Source organism: Pinus tabuliformis, chromosome 8 (assembly GCF_031772625.1).
Source record: "Pinus tabuliformis cultivar Carrire ecotype Pingquan chromosome 8, CPIR1, whole genome shotgun sequence".
NCBI classification, from domain to species: Eukaryota; Viridiplantae; Streptophyta; class Pinopsida; order Pinales; family Pinaceae; genus Pinus; species Pinus tabuliformis.
In genome coordinates this window covers 1,257,904,559-1,257,926,407 of record NC_142294.1, presented here as the reverse complement: position 1 = coordinate 1,257,926,407, position 21,849 = coordinate 1,257,904,559, and positions in this window count along the sequence as shown.

Genomic DNA, 21,849 nt, shown 5'->3' with positions numbered 1-21,849 from the left:
CCTGCAAAGGAATCATCCGCAATGACTCGTGATAACCGTTATTGTATGGAAAATCAACTGATGGAAGATACTCCTCCCATCTTCTCTATTGGTGCATCACATACATCCTCAACATATCCTCTAATATCCTGTTGACCTTCTTTACCTGTCCATATATTTGCAGATGATAATTTGTACTGAAGGACAACTCCATACCCAAACCTGCAAATAACTCCTTCCAAAACTTGGAAGTGAAATTTGCATCTATGTCTTACACAATATTCTTCAGAATTCCATGTAATATTATGATCTCCATGATAAAAACTTGTGCCACCTCACTAGCTAAACATGTACACTTCATTGGAATGAAGTGAGTTACCTTGCTCAACCTGTCAACCACGACTATAATAGAATCATGATGTCTCAGTGTTCTTGGAAAACATGTAATAAAATCCATGGAAATGGCCTCCCATTTCCATTGTGAAATGAGAATAGGCTATACTAGACCACTTGGATGCTTACATTATTCGTTTACCTACTAACAATATAAACATATTTTCATGAACTTTACCACTTCCTTCTTCATATTTGGCCAATGGTAAAATTTCTTTACTACCATCAACGTCTTGTGATATCTTGGGTGACTTGAGTATGGATTCACATGAAACTCCCTCAAGATAAGCTTCTTCAGCTCAATTGCAATTTTCATGTAGATCATGTCCCTGAATCTCACAAAACCATCTTCCATGAGACGATAGTCTACATCCTGATAACCTGTACATGTACCTATACGTATAGTTGTACCCGTACTTGAACTTGTACATGTACCTATACTATGTTGTAAGCTACGCAAAATCTCCATATACTTGTCATCTCGTTTTCTTTCCTGCAAGATCCTATCCTGTAACTCTATCCCATAAGAGATCATAATTACTATATGATTCACCTGTACCTTCCTACTAAGAGCATTTGCAACCCAATTCTCCTTTCCCTTAATGTATCTAATATCGAAGTCAAAATCACTAAGGGTATCTAACTATCTAGCTTTCATGACATTTAGATTCGGTTGGTCAAAAAATTATCTCAACAAACTATCATCGCTCATCAATACAAATCTCTTTCCAAGAAGATAATGCCTCCACATCTTCAAGGCATGAATAATAAATGCGAACTCAAGATCGTGAGTCATGTAGTTATGCTTGTGGTCATTCAAATTCTTGGACTCATAGCACAACACGTATACCTCTTGCATGAGGACTCCACCATGTCCTATTTTTGGTGGATCTGTACATGCTACAAACTCTTTATCTCAATCTACAATCTTAAGGATTAGAGCATTGGTCAACAACTCCTTCAACTACTTAAAACTAGCTGCACATTATTTTTTCCATTCAAACTTCCTACCTTTCTTCTGTAAATATGTCGTAGGATATGAAATGTGTGAGAAGTTCTTGATGGACATCTTGTAGTAACCTGTCAATCCCACGAATGATCTCACCTCATCCACATTCTTAGGATCTATCCACTCCATGATAGTTATTATCTTTGTTGGATCTACTATTATAACTTCCTTAGAAACGACATGTCCCAAGTAATGCACCTTTACCTAAAATAAGATGCACTTTATAAGCTTGGCGTACAACTGATGCTCCCTTATTAATATAAAAATTGTTTCTAAAATCTCGACATGCTCTTCCTCATTCTTGGAGTATATCAAGATATCATCAATGAATACAATAACAAACTTGTCTAGATAAGGATGCAACACACTATTCATGAAACACATAAATGTAATTGGGGCTTTAGTCAAACTGAATAGAACTACAACAAACTCATAATGGCCATATCTGGTCCTGAATGAAGTCTTATATATATTCGATTCCTTGATTCATACTTGATGGTATCCTGATATCAAGTCAATCTTATAGAACACTATTGCTCCCTTCAATTGATCAAACAAATCATAAATCCTCAGCAATGGGTACCTATTCTTGATCATTACCTTGTTCATATTCCTATACACAATGCACAATATGAGAGTACCATATTTCTTTTTTATGAAGAACAGAGGTGCACCCCAAGGTGATACACTTGGCCTAATGTATCCCTTGTCAAGCATCTCCTTTAGCTGCAATTTTCAACCCTACTAGCTCTGGAGTTTTGATCCTATAAGGTGCCATCAATGTTGGTGGTGCCCCTAAAACCACCTCAATAGAAAAATCTACTTTCCGTGTGAGGAGTTATCTTTGGAATCTCTACTAGAAACACACCATGATATTGCTGCAATACATGGTACCTCTTAAATATTTTTTCATCCTCAACATCTTTACCCTTGTCATTAGACATATGCACTACAAAAATCACACAACCTTTTATGCAATTACGCTTAGCCTGCATAGAGGTAACTATCCTCACTGAGTAGGCTTGTTCTTTCCCTAAATTTTTTTATTTTCCCCATTATCATCCACACACTCAATGGCCTTGTCAAAGCAATCCACTTTGGTCCGAGGAGGGTTCAACCAATCCATACCCAAAATAATTCTATACAATCCCAATGGCATTAAATTCAAATTTGCTACTTTAGGCATACCATTTAAATCAAATGCACAAGCTCTTACCCAATTATGAACTATCTTCTTTGTACCTATAGCCAACTCTACCAACCAATATTTTGTATGAACTTCTTTTCTCAAACCACAGTTATCCACTAGCTCAAGATTAATATAACTATAATTAGGTCCAAGATAAATCAAAATAGAAGAAACTTTATGACAAAGCTTACTGTCCATCTCAATGATAGATGCTTGATGATTTGCCTCACTGTTGTCGAAAATTGCATAAATCTGAAGAATGCTATGCCCAACATCTAAAACTGTATGCACCTCCTGAGAATTATAGATATAGGATCTACCACCTTGATACCACATACAATCCCTTTTACAACGATCCTTACCACATATCCAACACTTCAACAACTCTCTACCATCACCTCTAGTATGTTGCTCTCCATGTCCCTTCTCAAATGTTTTGAACTTCTTATAAGGGACTACATTTTTTTTCTCACCTGAATCTTGAGGTCTTCCTCGCTTTGGTGGAAATTTTCCTTTAACTTTCTCATTTCCCTTCATTTCACTATTAGGTTCAAATTTGTGCTTCAACTACTCATAAAAACGTTTCAGATTTCAGACGGGCTCCTACAATGATCTAGGCTCATTAAACTCAATCTAGTCTTTGTATGATACTGGTACTCCATTAATGAATCTCTGAACCTTGGCCTGCTACTCCTTGAGGTAAGGCACATATTTAAACAACTCCAAGAACCTTCTAGTGTACTCATCATCTGTCATGGAACCCATCTGCAACTCATAAAATTCCTTAGCTCCTTCATCATAGTACCTTTCTGACAAATGGTTATTCGTAAAGAGCCTCTCAAACTCATTCCATGTCAAGTCATCTTCCGAATACCTTTAACATTCTTCACATCTTTTGACCAAATATTTTATTTACCTTTGAGACTGAAAGTGGCTATCCATACATTCATGTTCTTTAGATAATCATGCAGCCTAGGGAACTTCTTCATACCAAGCAATCATGCCTTTGCATCGTATGATTTATTCATCTCTCCATCAAATGTAGGTGGCTTTTCATTCTTAAACTCATCCAAAAAATACCCCTTGCCTCTACTATACTAAGGATGATAATGATGACTATCATAATACCTGTCATAACTAGAAGTACAATAGTAACTGTGTCTATCACCCCTCCTATTCAGAGTATCCAATGACCTTCCATATCTGATTGGGTCCTCTCGATCCAACATGTACTCACCATGGGACCTGGTGCTATATTCCCCATTATTTGTGTCCTTCTGCTCATGATTGATCCAAAGTGGTCTTTGTCACTGGAATTCTGAAAAACTCTAAAGTTTCACTGCATTTACCTCTACTTGTTTCTCCTGTTCCTGCATGATTTTGTCATTATTTTCCTTGCAACTCTTTACTTCTGTATTTAAGCTTCTAAGTGTCTATACCAAATTAGAAGAGCTCCCAACACTGTGTTTCTCATCTGATCATTAGGGGGAGTCTCACAAACTATAATCTACCATCTTGATAGTTATATTTGATATTCTTCCTACAATGTATATAATTTCAGCTAAACCAAATCACAATAAACCAATGTATGTTATCATAACTCGGGGAGGATACCTTATATGAAAGATCAACAAGTCAGCGTGATACATGTACAACATAATAATTACAACATATGAAATATAACACATAAACATATAACCATATAACCATCATGCTATCTAGATTCCATTCATCGATGCATGACCATATCAACTATGCATACCATTACCTCATGCATGACAACACCAACCAAATCATTGTAGATTTGAACACATGTGAATACTAACATGCATATAAAACATGTAACCAATCCTACACTCATGATGACACTCTTCACAAAAACAATGCCCTCTTTCACATGGCGACATCGCTACAACCATGACCAACACCATGCATATGCAACAAGCATATAGATCACAAAGATGATTAACCAATGTGAAACTAGCATGAATGCATGAACAACACACAATCCACCCAGTATGAGGGGTGAACCTTGCCTTGATACCATTATGTGGTATTATATATGACCCAAAGAAAGGGAAACCTACTCTTATAAAACTCTATAATGCCCTCCTCCCATATCTATCAAAGAAAGCATCCAACCGGGGTAAACACGTGATGAAAGTTACTATGATATGGTTCATCCTCCTAACTCACCTTAAGGAAGTGGAATCAATGAAAATTCACTGTACAAACCTTCCACATCAACAACATGACTCCCATGAACCATCCCATTCACTCAAGTAACCATCCCCTAGGTCACATTAATTTTTTTATACCATTAAACACCCAGACTCCCTTGATATGGATAAGCCTGCATCCAAAAGGCTCTAGACAGTCCCACAACATGGGTATGCATGTGTCTAGGGATGTTTCTACCTAGTTCTATGCCTCGTGTCTCTAGAATTTGAGCAACCTTTTTAGGCCCATAGCCCACATCATTTCCCATAACTCAATGAAACTTTTAGAATCTATAATCTACATAATGACAAGACTTACAAATCAAAATTGACTCCAAGACTAGACCTAACTATCCCCAAATGGGACTCACATTCTATCAAACACTTGACATAAATGCAGTCTAGAGGAAATGAATACAAGACAAAGAATGAAATTATGGATAAATCATATGATACTTGACAAAAATGATCACCACCCTCTTCCCTGAACTATTTTGACCTCAATTAGGTTATTCATCTATTATCCTTTCACTTACAAATAAATACATGAAATAACCATGACAATAAGTAGTCATATAACCATTCATATAACCATCATTAAACCATGAAAATAACAATGATATAACATATATTAAAGCCACATATTAACAAGCACAAAATAAATATAACTTAGCTTTCATTAAACACATGCAAAGCTGACCAGGTTCAGGACCTCCACATACCACCTGACCATAGACATGGTTGAACCAAATCTTTCTTGGAACTAGTCACCCTAGTGCCATATTCCAAGCATGAATGTGGGATCTCATGGATAAACCAATCCAAAAAAAACAAAGGTATAGGTTAAACCACCCCACCCTCACCAAACCGTGATCTCACCAAAACCTGCATTGAGAACACAAAACCAAACCAAGCTTCGAATGCCTCCATATTCCATCACTATCGTTGAGGAATTTTCTACCTCCTTGTCTCTCACAATTTACCACAATCCACATTGGATCAATAGGCCCTAAACCAAGAAATCAGTCTCTCATGATTTACTGTAATCCACACTGGATGAGTAGGTCGTAAACTAAGACTCCACCCTCAGGCATTACCGTGTATCCCACCAATACCAATCAAGGGATTCCTAGGCATTTTTTTTTCCTGAGATCACAAAACCAAACCGAGCTTGGATTGCCTCCAGATTCCATCACTATCCTTGAGGAATTTTTTGTTTCCTTGTCTCTCATGATTTATCGCAATCCACACTAGATGACTAGGCCCTAAACCAAGACACCAATCTCTCATGCTTTATCACAATCCACAGTAGATGAGTAGGCCCTAAATTGAGACTCCGCCCTCAGGCTTTACTGTGTATCCTTGCAAAGCCAATCAAGGGATTCCTAGGCCATTGGTTTTTATCTTGATACCATGTCCGCCCAAAATTCTAAAACCATCTGGTAGTTCCAAAGCTCAAAACCAAGAAACCAATCCCATCAAATAATGACTATTTGGAAAAAGGAAATGCTAGGTTGAAAACAACTATCATAACCCAGGAAAACCATGCCACTGATAGCAAGAGAACCATATACCAACATTCAAATCCATGCATGTCAAAACCAACTAGGAACTAATAGATGTAATATGTTACCTACAAGTATTCCTATTGATGTTGTGTGATCCTGCTCTTCCTTACTTGGTCTTTGTTTTCCTTCCTTTTGTGTCTTTTATTCTTACTTCCTTGCTCCAAAGCTAAAATTGTTCAAGAAAACTCTAAGTGTCCAAGAATGTGTGTGAGAGAGAAGAAGAAAAATGAGAGAGCTCCAAAACCAAACTAACAAAAGGTTACAAGTTGATCCTCACAAGCCTTTTTATCAATTAGCCATCTATTTTCTTCATTTTCCATTATTTTCCTTTAATGTCTTCCTCACATGCAATGTGTGACCTTCCACCTTCCTTTTCTCCTATTTTCCTTTATTTTCATAAATAAATGTGCCAAAAATTCCTTTTTTCCTTTTCAATGCCTTAGCCATTTCCTTTTCCAATTTTCTTAGCCATAAACACATCTGAGTAATTCCCACTAGGATATCTTCACCCAACATTCAACTTAGAATAAGTGTACCTTAACCATGGTCTTATTTTTCCTTTATTAACTTTTATTACACGAACTTTTAATGACATGTTGTTACAAGGTGCTGACCAATTTTATGAATATCATAGATGATGACCTTGTAAATGAGAAAAAGATATTATGTAGAGATCCCTAGAGCCATGCGATATCATAATCGAGAAAGGTGAGATCTAGTAAGGTGGTGGATACTTAATTATTTTGAGTGGATCCTAATATAGTGATAGGAGATTCTTTATTTCCTAGTGAGCCAATGGAGGCCCCGTAGAGTCGTATTCGAGGTCGAAGTGGAGGACCTACTAATTTTAGCAAAGGTGGATATCTACTTCTTTATAGGATTGTAATACTGGGGATAATAGGTCCCTGCAGAGCCTTTGAGACTATGGGAGACTCTAGGGGTGTGAATGGGTTAACACTAAATAGGTTGGGAAGTGAAGGGAGTTGTTATTTAGATATAGAATATTGGTTTTCCAGCCACAATTCTATGGACGAGAGGATTTTTTGTGTCATGGTCTTATATTTTTCGAAATTCGATTGATATAGAGGATGGTGGGGAGTACCTTCTATGTATGGGCACACTTCATACAAAAGAGCCGAATTTCATAGTTGAATAGGGTTTTTTAGGGTCAAATACGTGAGTTTAGCTTTAGGAACCTCATATGTAGTCTCCTTCTTGAGCAAGTGGTGTTTTGGGCATAAATATGCATAGATGTGACCCTTTCAAGGTGGTTTCCAATCATGAAGTGGGGTGAAGTCATGATTTATGATGGGGAAGGGGAGTTTGGGTGATTTTATATTGAGTAAATCCACCACTTGTGGCTGTCCATGCCATATATAATTCTAAATCTCATGTATGTATTCATGGAATTTAGGGGTAAAACTCACATGCCACTTATCATTGGGTAAGATGTGGGGTTGCACTAGTACACATTTACATTTGTGTTTGTAGATATGCATCCACAACAATGTGATGTATCGATTGTATGAGATGGTTTGTGTGAATGTGACTATGGGTGGTGATCTATCAAAGTCTCGCGTGTGTGGCCAAAAGTCAGGGAGCTAGAAAGGACCCTATTGTGCATGGTAGTGGGGCCACTTTAACATAGGGGAAATGATTTCCCCAATGTACAACATAAGTGATGAGGAACCATTGATGCCAAGATCAATCGACTATGTGAGTGGGTGGTGGCATTGGATGACCATTATATGGAAGTCCTTCAAAGTATGGAGACCATCTTGCTAGGAATCTGGGAGTGTGTATGGGCCATTTTGAGAGAGAACATTATTGATGTTCTGGTGATACCACATTGGGAGTGGCTACTAGCTCTAAGGATAGAAGTAGTGGCAGTGGAGACAATGATCCCCATTCCATCTCCTAAGCAAGAGGTAAGATATGATACTCTTGTTAAGAGGGGATGAAGGTGAGTCACTACCCCAACATTGTTTCACCCTTAGTGGAGGTTTTTCACATCTATTTTGAATGAGGGGAATCATCATTTATGAGAGTTCTCACATGATTTTTTTCTATCACCTATTTTTTATCATTGATAGCCACACATGTCCACAAACTCTAACGATCATATATATATATATATATATATAGATAGATAGATAGTAGTGTCATAAGTTTCTTTGCATACGATGTATTGTTTTAGGACTTGAAGCTTCTTATGTGAGGGTTTCATGATGTTTTTAGTATGTTGTTCATGTTTTTGATATCACATCTATGTCAATGGATATTTATGATTTGTGTGATTCTTGCTAGTATAGGATATGATTTTCTATATGGTTGATGACTTATTTCTAACTCCATGGTATATCTAAAAATGTGATGTTGTCAAAATTTCAATACATTATAGAATAATATTGCAATCATATAGGGCAAAGGAAATTATTTTTTTGAGGTCTTTTAGTGTTAGAAAATCATAAATTATTTTTTGGTATGCATGTATTCATTGGAATTTGGAGTTCTTGGCCTCTGGAAACCCAAGTTGGGGGTAATTCATTGCAAGGAAAATATAAATTCTTGGATGCATTACAGGGGAATATGATATGGTGCTAAGGCATATAAGCACCAGGTTTTGAAAATTTGGGATTGAAGGAAGTGTCTAGATAGCTAAAATATTATGAACGTGTTATGCTGGATTTCGACTATTTTAGTGAGCACACAATATAGTTCCTTAGTGTGGCTTTTGAAAGGTTGGGATTGAATGAACTTCTTGGTTCAAATAACACAGTGAGGGGTGATTTCATAGAGTCAAATAAAATATTACAATTCGGAGAAGCATAGTTAAACTTTTGAGCAGATATTAAAAAGCATACTATAGAGGGGATTTTTATCTCTGGTAAGTTCGTGTTTACAAACACTTGAGGCAAATGGGTTTGGCGTCTTCAATACATTGGTTCCTACAAATTCTAGAAGCTGAGAGGATTTTTGTCTCTAGTAGGTTGGTGCCTACAAATTTGTGAAGTTGAGAGGATTGGTATATATGCTAGTTTGTTACCTACAAATTATTCTAATAGTAACTACAAAGAACTACTATATAAATAATTTTTTTTCTTTCCTCTCAATAGGGTTTCCAATTATATATTATGTTTCATGTTTTATTATTATGGTTCTTAAATATTTAAATAAGTAAAAAAATTTATATTGTTTCATCTCCCTCACCGTCTCTTAGTATAAGTGTGAACTCAACAAAGAAAATTTTGTGAAAACAATTGTTTAAAAATTTTGTCAATAAATTCTAATCACTCATACAGAATAAAGAAAAAGAATTTGAGTAAAAAATTAAACAACCCCCTTAATTAGTATAAATCATTTCCCAACCAACCATGCATTCTCTTTCAAAGGTAAGATAGAAAAACATCTCAAAATGGGTGCACTATAATTATTTGAAATAAATTCAAGATAAAATATGGGTCCCAAAATTTGTGCGATGGAGATTATGGAAGTCTCAACAGTAATAAATATAGTACCAAACATGAGCACTTTCTCTCATGTTCTAGACAAGAATACAATGACAAGGAAGTGGTAATTGGTGACAACTCAACTATATAGATTGTAGGTTGTGGTGGTGTCATCATTCATACAACCATGTTTAGATATGTTCCTCATGTTCTAGATGTTGGACCAAATATTCTTTCTATTTACCACATTACAAACACCAAAAAAAAGAGTGGAATTTGTTCTTGATCAATAACATGTAAAGTACATGATTGATGTATTTAAGGTGATTATGTCATGAAATTGTGACAAATTTGATCATTTGTATAATATGGGAAGTCCCTATATTCGTAAAAGAAAAAATAAATTGTTTTAATGGTAGTCAATGTTAATGACACTCAACATGTTATGGTATCAATGTCTTGGTCACAACAATTATAGACATTTTCTATGTATGATTTAACTATCTATGGCTGATGACCTTACATATATTGAACCATTTAGTGGTGTCAATGAGGTGTGTGTAATGGAAAGAGCTTGTTCCTAAGAAAAAAGTGAGGAGAGGTTTTTAGTGTCTTGCATTGGTTCATAGTGACATGTGTATCCTATGGATAAATATTATTTTGGGGAACTTAAGTACTTATTCACCTTTATATATTTGTGGGTTTAAATCACTAAAACTAAGGATTACATTTTGGAATGTTTTAGAAATTTAAATAGCTAGTCGAAAATAAAATAAATAAGAAGATAAAGCATATTTTCGTTGATGGTGAAAGTGAATATATCATCAAATATTTCTAGTCGTTTTAGTATGTGAGGCAATCTCTTTGAAGAGAACCATTCCTTACATTCCACAAGAGAATGAAATAGGAAAATGGAATAACTAGTCTAACATGGATGTGTTTTATTGTATGTTTCACTATAAGAAAATGAATCTTACATTATGGGCAGAGGTAGTTTTTTGTGCAACCCATAAAATAATTACAAAAATAACTCGTGATTTCATGGGTATGAATCCTTATTAGAATTGGTATGGCATACAAAATATAGTGCATGAGACAACACTCCTAATGGAAGGTGAGACAATTTTTTTATATCTATATTCTTCATATTGTATGACTGGATACAATGAAAAGTTTAAGGGATACTACCATTATGACCCCACCACTCATCGTATGGTTGAATATCGGGAGGTTATTCTTGAATTTCCTACTAATGGTTCATGAAGGCCATTACTGTTACTTCTTTTATAACATTCTACACAAAATGATTCTATGGATCAAGTTGCTTGTCATCGCCATATAGCTCCTCTCATAAATGATCCATACCAGTTTATAATGAACACTTCTCCTTCATAGTATGAAGTCAGTCCCCTTACTAATTTATAGGTTTTGTCTCTAGTAAACCCACAAATATATTTATGTAGAGACATATGGCTAATGAAAAGCTTATTGTCAAGCCATTTAGTGTTTCATTTGTATATGTAACTTTATTTTTCTAGGAAAATATTATTGGTGGCTTATTTAGTGATAATTTTTTAGATGAATATGTGTGAATGGCTCATGAAGTCCTCATGTCGTTGACTCTAAATAGTTTATCTCCATTATTCAATGATGATAATCTAGTCTTTCATAATTTTCTTGTAGTTGTTACTTTACATCCATATATCTCAATGACTATACATGCATGGTCCATATATACTATCATTGATGCAATAGTGTATATTTCTAGGAAATCCAGACATTGTGTGTAGGAATATCTTCTATATTGTGAACTTATTTATGATATTTCTAATTTTTTTTATAACAAATCTAATGCAATTGAGTTTTTGATTAAATTATATGATAATTATCAAGATGATGTTTATCCATAATTAGATGTTACTTATAATTCTAATGTTAATCATGAACTACAACATCTCCATCCTAAATCACCCTAGAGATAAATTCAAGTAATGGATGATAGTGAAAGTTCTATGAAGGAGTTAATTTAAATTTGAGTGATCTAAAGCTTTACTGAACAATTGAGGGGAGGAGGGGACTAAATTTTGTAATATCGTACTATAGTATATTATATTTAGTTCCACTTATATAACTCAAGTGTGTTTGTTGCAATTAGTGGTGTAATCTATGCATTTTACCATAACCCTTTCACATATATCATTATGCAATTGTAATTTTTAAAAGTCCATATTATTTCTTCCATAGCTTCTACACATTGTTAGGTATGGTTACAGGTGAACTATTTAAACTTTATACGTAGGCTCAATAAATCTCTTAGGGAATATATCTTTGTTGTGTAGGCTCATAACCCCTTATTAAGGGGATTCATGTAGTTATTTAGGGGTACCACACTTTAGTTGTGTATACACATATAGTTCAATGTCACATTCATATTATCTCATCTTTTGATCTTGTTAGCATCTCTTATAATTGAGTGTTTTATGGATATGGTAAGAATATATTTGGCATTCTCGTGTTGTTTTAACTTCTTTATTTCATTTGTACCTATGTATTTCTTATGCAATGCACTGATACTAAAAGGTATATCTCTCTCTTTAGTCAACTATTGTTATCTCCCTTTAGTGTACTTATGATTGAGTTATTGTATAATTAGATTTTTTTTATTGACTCCATTCAATTTCCTAATTACATGTGTGAATCTTATTATGTAGAATCATATAAAACTAAATATGGATGGGAAAATAGCGAAGAGCATTATCATATGAGAAGATAAATATAAGAAAATATTATTTTTTAGCTTATTATATCTAAAATCTTCATCTAATAATATTTTAGTGAAAATATTTCAAGTTACGTATAATATTATTACTCTAATATAGGAATAGTACGTTGTGATACATTAACATCCATAAATCATATTATAACAAATCTTATCACAACACAAATCAACAAATCAACATGATTAAGATGGATAAGTATTTTAATGAAAAAAATTGATGATTGATATGTAGCCTATGCATAAAGTTGAGTCCACTAATTTGGGAGATCATGGATTTTGAAACATGTTCCCATTACCAAAATGCATAACAAGAGTATGTTAAGTTTCTTAGCCTTGTATATGTTCAATGTATCATGAGGAACATGACTAGGATTACATAATACAACATGAAATAAATGATATACATTATAAAACACATATAAATTATGTTAAATATGACTTATATCATATAAACCTTATAATATACATCAAAAATCTACATAGGCAAGTGATTTATTCTTCTCATAGTGTAGCACTAGGAGATAAAATATATAGATGATTTGGACAATACAATTGCTTAACTTATTAGTTGTATTCCATCAAACTAAATGAATATAAACATCACACATTCAACTATAGTCCAGTAGGATGAAGATAATTTCATTTGTTTTGGGAAACATGATTGAGATAGATTTCTTCCTAATTCTTTCAAAAATCTTTATTTTCTTCTCTAGTTTTTACAAAAGACACTAAAGTTAAAACATTGTATATGTTATAATAAAGTACAACTTTTTGTTTTCAAGTGAAAATCCTACGTCCCCCTACAATAGTCTCTATTGTGTAGACTACGTAGAGGTATTCGTCATAAAATTCTTCCTCTTCCTCATCCTCTAACCATAAGGGAAATTGATGCTCAATAGAAGGTTGAATAGGAGAACGCAAGACAAGTTGTTTTGATAAATTCGGATTCTTGATGTTCATGTTCCCATGATTGCAACTAATGTAGGCATCAACAGTGGAAAACCATGGTCTTCTTGGGATGAGAGGTTAGCCATTAAACTTGGTTTTGGGATGGATGACAGGGAAATTAGTGGGCTACTCCTAGGAGTCAATGGGGAACATTACATCCTCAGTCAATCCCTGAAGAGCCACTATGGATATCTATACAAGCTACAATAATATAGTGGTATTCCTCAAGACCCCTTGTAGATTGAGCTTGAGCATGGTTTCCTTGGTCATCACATTGATTGTAGCCCCAAGGTCTATCAAGATATTAGGGACCATAATGTTATCTATGTGTACATCCACTACTGGGTTACTTTGGTATAATTACCTTGGGGATATCACCCTTCCAAGCATTAGATCATATGACTACCCAAGAACGTTGATAGTGGGGGTATCTCTTCTTCCTCTCCTAGGCCTTTTGAAATGCTTTTCCTTGATAAGCTTGTTTTAAATGGGGACATCTTTGATGGCCTAGAGAAGGGTATTTTGACACACCAATTCTGTAGTTATCCAAGAAGAGATTCTTCTTTTGGGGATCAATGTGCCCAATGATGTCCATGCCCCATTTCTTAAATGATTCTCGAGTAATTTAAGGTTGTAAGAGAATTTCATCCTTAGGTGTGGGTTTACCCATCCTTTGGCACTGATCACACCTGGTCGTGTGCCTTATTGCATATTAATGTATAGTGGGACAGTAGGAACTAGCTTGTAGAACTTTCAAGTCTATTCTCTTAGTAGAAAAGTGGCATCGATAAAGTCCATCATGGCATGCTGATAGGATGTGAAATGCCTCCTCTTCCCTCACAAATCTTCTCCAAATATGATATGGCTTCAACTGGGAAATATTTACCCTAATCTAAGTGAATGGGGGACTTTTCCTAATAATATTTATTTTATCCTTAGAGGATATATTAGGAGGGAAACTCCCAATAACCAAATAGTTTTATACATCAAAAAACCAAGGAGATAACACCCATATGACAAAGATGTGTTCATATGGGGGCTTGTCACCTACCATCTCCTCATTCTCTATACAAAATGTCAATCTTGACATGAAATCTACAACCACATTCTCTTTCCCTAGTTTGTCAATAATAGTAAAATCAAATTGTTGCAATAATAACAATCATCTAATTATCCTAGCATTGACATCAAGCTTATTCAGTAAATATTTAACAATTTCATGATTAGTGTGGAAACAATTTTGATATCTAGTGATGTAGCGCCTAAACTTGTTCAAAGAGTGTACCACATAAAGGATTTCTTTCTCAATGGCTATATAGTTTGGATTTTCTTTAGAAAGGTTCTTACTGATGAAATAGATAGCACAGGGAAATGTTTCTTCCACTTGTCCTAAGGATGACCCTACAACTTTATCTGATGCATTTGTGTGTATATGGAAAGGTACTACCCAATTGGGACTTGTAAGGATGGGTGTAGTGGTCAAATTTTCTTTTAGCACTTCAAAGGCCTATTGCCTTTTCCTGTCCAATAGAAGTTTGAATCTTTACCCAATAGTCAAAACAAGGGCGAAGCCAATTTATTGAAGTCTTTAATGAACCTTCTATAATACCCAACCAATCCAAGGAAGCTTCGTACATCTCTTTTCTATTGAGGGACAAGGACCCTTTTAATCATGAAAATTTTGTTGGGTTCAACATGTATCCATGCCTTGGATATGGAATGACCTAGCACAGTCTTTGCATTCATCAAAAAATCACATTTTTTGGGAATTAAGGAAATATTCATATCAATGAATTTCTTTAAGAATTTACATAGGTTAGAAAGATCTTATTTGAAGTCAAAACCATAAGGAGTGAAGTAATCCATGTATATCTCAATAGTGTCATGAACAAGGTCAACAAAGATACTCAAAATTTGCCTCTGGAAGGTAGTAGGGGCATTTCACAAACTGAATGGAAGGACTTTATAGGAAGAGGTACCCGAAGGACATGTGAATGTAGTCTTGTGTTGGTCCTTAGGGATGATCTGTATTTGTTTGTACCGACTAAACCCATCTAGGAAGGAAAATAATCTCTTCCTTGAGAGGCCATCCAGGACTTGGTCAATGAAAGGAAAAGGGAATTGGTTTTTTTTTTGTAACCTTATTAATTTCTCGATAATCAACATAGTTCCTACACTTCCCATTTTTCTTTGGGAATATAAGGAGGTAGGACACCCGCTCACTATTTTAAGTGGGGTATATGAACCGTGAATCTAGTGGCTTTTGTAATTCCTCTTTCACAATGTGCTTATGATCTGGGTTCATTCTTCTCTGGGGTTACCACACAATATTACAGCCCTCTTTGATGTAGATATGATGAGTAAAAATTAAGGGATGCACACCTTTCATCTCTACATAGTCCTAAGAAAAAACATCCAAGTGTTTCCTCAGAACATTGCATAATTGTTCTTCTTGCTCATCTGAGAGAGAGGAGTTCATATTTAGAGTTGTATATGGGCTAATCTCCACAACCTTGGAATGTTCTAGGTTAGGGTCAATAGAGCACAAATCCGTCCTATGGTTACTCTCAAATTCCTTCATCAATTCATAAGCTTACATGGCAGTGGAAGGCTAGTTTTGTAAGATATGGTCAATAAGGTCATATTCATCAAGAAACCTCCCCCCTATAACAATGTCTAGTGTGAAAATTGGGTAGAGGTATGCTTGATAGAATTCTTCCTCTTCCTCATCCTCTAACCATAAGAGTCAATCATGCCCAATAGAAGGTTGATTAGGAGGATGCAATGCAAGTTGTCTTGATAGATGCCCATTCTTGATGGTCATTTTTCCAACCTTGTAGCTAATGTAGGCACCAATAGTGGCCAAAGAAGGTCTTCGTAGGATTAGAGGGTAGATATTAAAGTTGGTTTTGGGCAGGAGGACAAGGAAAGAAGTGAGGTAGTCTTAGGATTCAATGGAGACCATTACATCCTCAATAACTCCCTCGAAAGCTAGTGTAGATCTATCTGCAAGTTGTAGTACTATAGTTTTCTTCCTCAAGGCCCCTTGGAGAGTAAGCTTGAGCATGGTTTCTATTGGGACTCAGAAATGTCATATTTTCATCCACCTTTTTCTTCACTATTCCTTACATTTCATCATCCCATTAACCTTTTATCGTATCATTTTCATACATACATTTGGGTTTCACCTTCTTATTTTCCATTTTATTCATTTTCGTATTACAAGTGAATTTATGATTAAATATTAGAAAATATACATACTTATATATATATCTCAAGAATATGTGAGTTTTGTGATGTGTAGGAAATATGTGAAGAATTAATATCTCCTCCACCATATTAAGGAGATAATTATGCAAGCCTATTCCTAAGGAGAAAATCATGGAGGATTTGGTTGGCATATCTTATCCAAGATATGTGAGAGATTTATGGAGGATTCAAAGGGATCATATTTTGTAATAATGGGAAAGTAGTTAAAAATGCTTGAGAGATTTGTGGGATCATATCTTGTAATAATGGGAAATTAGTTGAGAGTGCTTAAGAGAATATTAGGTATGAAATTATGAGAAGGTTATCTTCCTCATGTATATAAGAGAGTGCTCTCTCTTCATTATAATAAGGAAGAAGCAAGAATGAATAATGGAAAGGAATTCTTAGTTTTTCATCTTTTATTGTTATGCTTTCATGATTTGTAATTTGGTTCTTGTAATATAATTTGACATAGTTTTATTGTTGTGAGCTCACATATGTTGTTTGTCATTCAATTCTTCACATGTTGTATTGCTTTTCCTTTATGCAATTTCCTTCTTCCATAGTTAATATTTCAATGCCTTCCTAGATTAATTTGATTTTAGTAATTTAGATTAAATTAGTTCCACTTCGGTCCTGCATATATAGTGCATGTGCCTCGTATGTTTATGAACCTCGGATTGACAAATTAAATAGTTGGGTAAGTACTACAACAGAATTAAATGGTAATATGTTCACTCAATAGTTTCCTTCGTCATCACATTGATTGTAACCCCAAGGTCTATCAAGGTATTGGGGACCATCATGATATCTATGTGCATATCCACTACTACGCTACCAGGGTCCAAGTACTTTGGGGAGATCACCCTCCCAAGCATTAGATTAGATAGTTACCCAGCATCATTAATAGTGGGGGTATATATTCTCCTTCTCCCGTGACTTTTGAAACACTCTTCCTTCGTAAGATTGTTGTAAATGGGGACATATTTAATGGCTTGGAAAAGGGGTGTTTTGACACACAAGGAATTCAATTCTCCCAAAAGTTCAGCCTCTTCTGAGTTGTATTGTTTAGGTTGGATAAACCTCTTAGGGTAAGGATGTGCATTAGATTGAGTGGAGGTTTCTTCCTTCTCTCCTTCAAGCTCTTCGGGTGGAGAAGGTTAGTGAACATCTAGAGGTACCTTCTGAGACCAAAGGTTTATCTATTGGATTTCCACAACATAAGTAGAATATGATGTCTCCCAACTCTACATCTATTGTTCATTCTTATTGTTTGGGTTAAGATTGTGTTGGCAAGGTATTTTAGGTCGCCTAGGTAGGTTATGGTGAAAAAGTTATGGTTGAGATTGTGGTGAAGGCATTAAAGAAATAGGTTTTGTTTGTTGAGACTTCCACCCTTGTAAGAAGTTTTTCGATTGAAGATATTGAGGTGGATATGGATGGAAAGGAGGTTTGTTAGGTTGAGGAGGATATTAAGGAGCATATGTCCATGCAGAGGGGATTTTCCATGATGGATGAAAGGAATGGTACCATGGCTAAAAAGGTGCATTATGATTTGGATTGTAAGTAGGATAATGTGCAGCTTTCATTCCCTATTCATATGGCTAAGGGCCTTGAGGCCTCCTTTGGTTAATGAAGCAAATTTGATCAAAACCACCTTCTACACCTTGGTATACATCTTTAAGGCCTAGCAGGGAAGGACATTTTTCTGTTGCATGTTTTTCCTCACAGATAGAGAAAAGATCTATGACATTTAGTGGGAACTGATTTCTAAGATGTCTCTTGGTGCATCTAGAGAAAAAGATAGCTAACACTTTTTCTAGTTCATCTTGATTCCTCTTTATCTACATAGTATCCATTTGTAGGGAAAATGTATGCACAATTTCACTCTTGAAATCCTCTAATATACTTCATATCTCACGTTTGATGGGTGTTGCAGTGGGACATCAACTAACCAAGCCTTGTATAGATCTAAATTTTTCTTAGCATCCTCATAATGACTTCTAAATATTCTCTTGTTGTGAGCATCAGGAAACTAGGATATGTCCCCTCCATACAACGTGTTTAAGGATTACATTACATCCTCCCTAATCCCTTAGAGAAGAACTAGCTTGAGTGCCTTAGGGTCAAGGGTATAGTTATCCCTCCTATAATTGGGTTTGAATATTTCCAGATTCATTTGGTCCTAGGCTCATCCTAAATATTTCCTCCATTTATTCTTTAGACCTATAGTAATCCATGTATTTTTCATTAAATTCTTGTTGTATTTGGGCCCAGGTAGTGATGCTCCTTCCAAGTAAACCCATAAAGCAGTGAAGGTTGCATCTTTGAGGACAGATCAAAACAACTTCCACTTCTATTCATTAAAGGTACAGTCATAGGTCCTACGGACAACAACAAACTCAAACATGAAGGTGTGAGGGTGTTTAGAGGTTAGGAGATGGAAATGTAGATTGGAGAAAAGACTTATATTCTTCATTCCGGCCTCGCCATTGGTTTCTCAGATAGGAAAAAGTTCACTTTGTCTATTTTTATCCATGGTATGGGTAAGAAAGGTGAGATCTTATTCTCCTATCAGTTCCTAAAAAATTACAGGTTCCTCACCTACAGGATTTTCTAACCCCCTACAGTTAGAAAAGGAATTTCATAGTCACCAAAGAAGAATGATGGTTGGTTGCTTGAAGGGGTGGGGTTTTTTGGCAGGAAGTTCCCTCGACTATCCCTACTCCTACGAGACATGACAGAAATAACTCTATTTTTTTATTTTTCTCTCTTTCCTCTTTTTTTAGGATTTGAAATTAATAAATCTAATGTAAAATAGAAATGAAGAAATAATAAACTTCTAAGTTGAAATAAAATGTACTTGGACACCTCGCCGAAAACGATGCTAAAAAGTGATGAGCTTGGTATTGCATCAAGGGTGTTGCAAATCCCAAGGCTCTCAACATAAATTATCAACCTGGGGTTAGTACAAACTTAGAGGTGATAATTCTATCTGCATACTAGGTTAATTTCTACACGTCACCCTCATTCATTGGATCAGATCAAGGTACATAGGTATCACTGCTTCAGCTAACTACAAAGATAATTTCTATGAAAACATATCATAATTTCAAGGAAATGAACATTATTCTAACTGCAAAAATGAAAGTACCATTCATTAAATGTAGAGGCTACTTGTAACTACAAGAAAGGAAAAGGCTACACTAGTTACAAAAATAAGCTATGCTACTCTATTTGTAAAATAATGAAATAAACATGCTACTTATATAATCAAAATCATTAATATAATTTCAAATTTCCTGGAAAGAATGAATTCAATCCACAACACATTAAAGAAAACTCATTGTAATTCAAATGAGAAAATTGGCTTCCTAACTCTATTTGTTGTTTTGTGCTTACAATGGAGGAAGGGGGGGTTTGGAGTAGTTTTTTGGTCTCCCTAATCATGGATTCAAATCCAAGGGTTAATCATTCAATCTCAAAAATTGAAAAAAAAATATCCTAAGGAAAATATGGTTGAATTTAGATAGTTCTATAGGACTGCTACATGCTACTACATGAGGCTCTATTTTTCTACAAGAGTGCCATGTTCTGCTACAGGAGTGGGTATGAGAGATTTTTGAGTGAAAATAAGTTGTTTTGAATGTGAAGGAAGGTGGATGAGTATTTCTTAAGCATGTGTGAGGCCTTCTTCCAATCTTAGCACCCGCCAAAGGTCCATCTTGCACAAAAGTTCATGCCCACAATGTCCTCCATTAACCCTAAAAATATGATCTAAATGGCAAAGCTTCATAGTAGTATGAGGTGTCCCAAAGAAGGATGGAGAAGACAAGGTTAAGGTGGATGAGTGTGCCAACCCCTGCAGTCCACTGGAAACTCATGTAAACTAGTAACTAAGGACATACATCAATATTACACTGAAATTAATCAAATTGGAAAGGATGAGTTGAATTTTATTTCTCAAAGATCTATTATATCCTAGACCATGCATCTAATCGATTTTCCAAATCACGTTGTTAATACATAAGGTGAAAAAAAAGCATGTAGAAGAATTTTAATCCAAAACCTAGAAATTTCCAACAAACCATAAACACATATTTTTGGCTTATTGTTGTAGACTCTTTAACCAAATTTCCCACAAGAGTGGTGGTGATCCATCCTCCAACTACAAATTTTTCAATATAATACATACTTAAACAAGGAACAAAATACAATGACTTGAACAAGAATAAGGAAATAATATGTGAGATGGAATAAAGCCTATGGGTTGTGCCGAAACCCAATGGTTTGAACCCTCTAAAGTTAACTCGTATGGAGATAAACGATAAGTTGCCAATTAACATAAAATAAAATTCACATACATCATATTAAAGATGAAAATAATAGTGTAAATCCCTTGGCGCTCAATAGATACTCCTATCTCCAACAAAATTTATGAATCCTAATTAGCCCTTAGGCTTGTTTATTTATACAAAAAGTGACTGAGGGGAAGCTCCCTTGACAAGAGGACTTCCTCCCTCTAAAATCTTGAAATTGGTGGATCTGGTTCCCTTGGATGAGTTCCTCGATTACTAGTAGACTTAGAGTTCTTGTTGAGGAATCTTAGGACTCAAATTGAGTTGGAGAGTTAATGTAGTGGACAATCCTTCTATATTCTCTCTAGATGCCTCCAACATGTTGTTTCATAGTAAATATCTCCAAAAATGTGTCTTTTTCCTACATATTAAGCACATTAGGCCATGAAATATGCCAAGCACCCTTTAGTCTTCCTACTAAGCACATTATGGCTACAAAATGTAAATTAATGTGAGAAAAATAGAGTTTAAGGGCTATAGGATAACACAATTGGCCTCAAAATATACTTATTGATAGGACCCATGAAAACCTTCAATGTTTTGTGCAATATTTTCAAGAACACATATTTCATTAAATTTGGAAGTATTTTATTACAAGGCCTTCAACAACATTCATTATTTTGTAAATCGCCATATTAACTTGACTCAACATTAAAATAATTTGCAAGTAATTTCAAACCAATTAGAGATCATGAATAGGTCAAACATG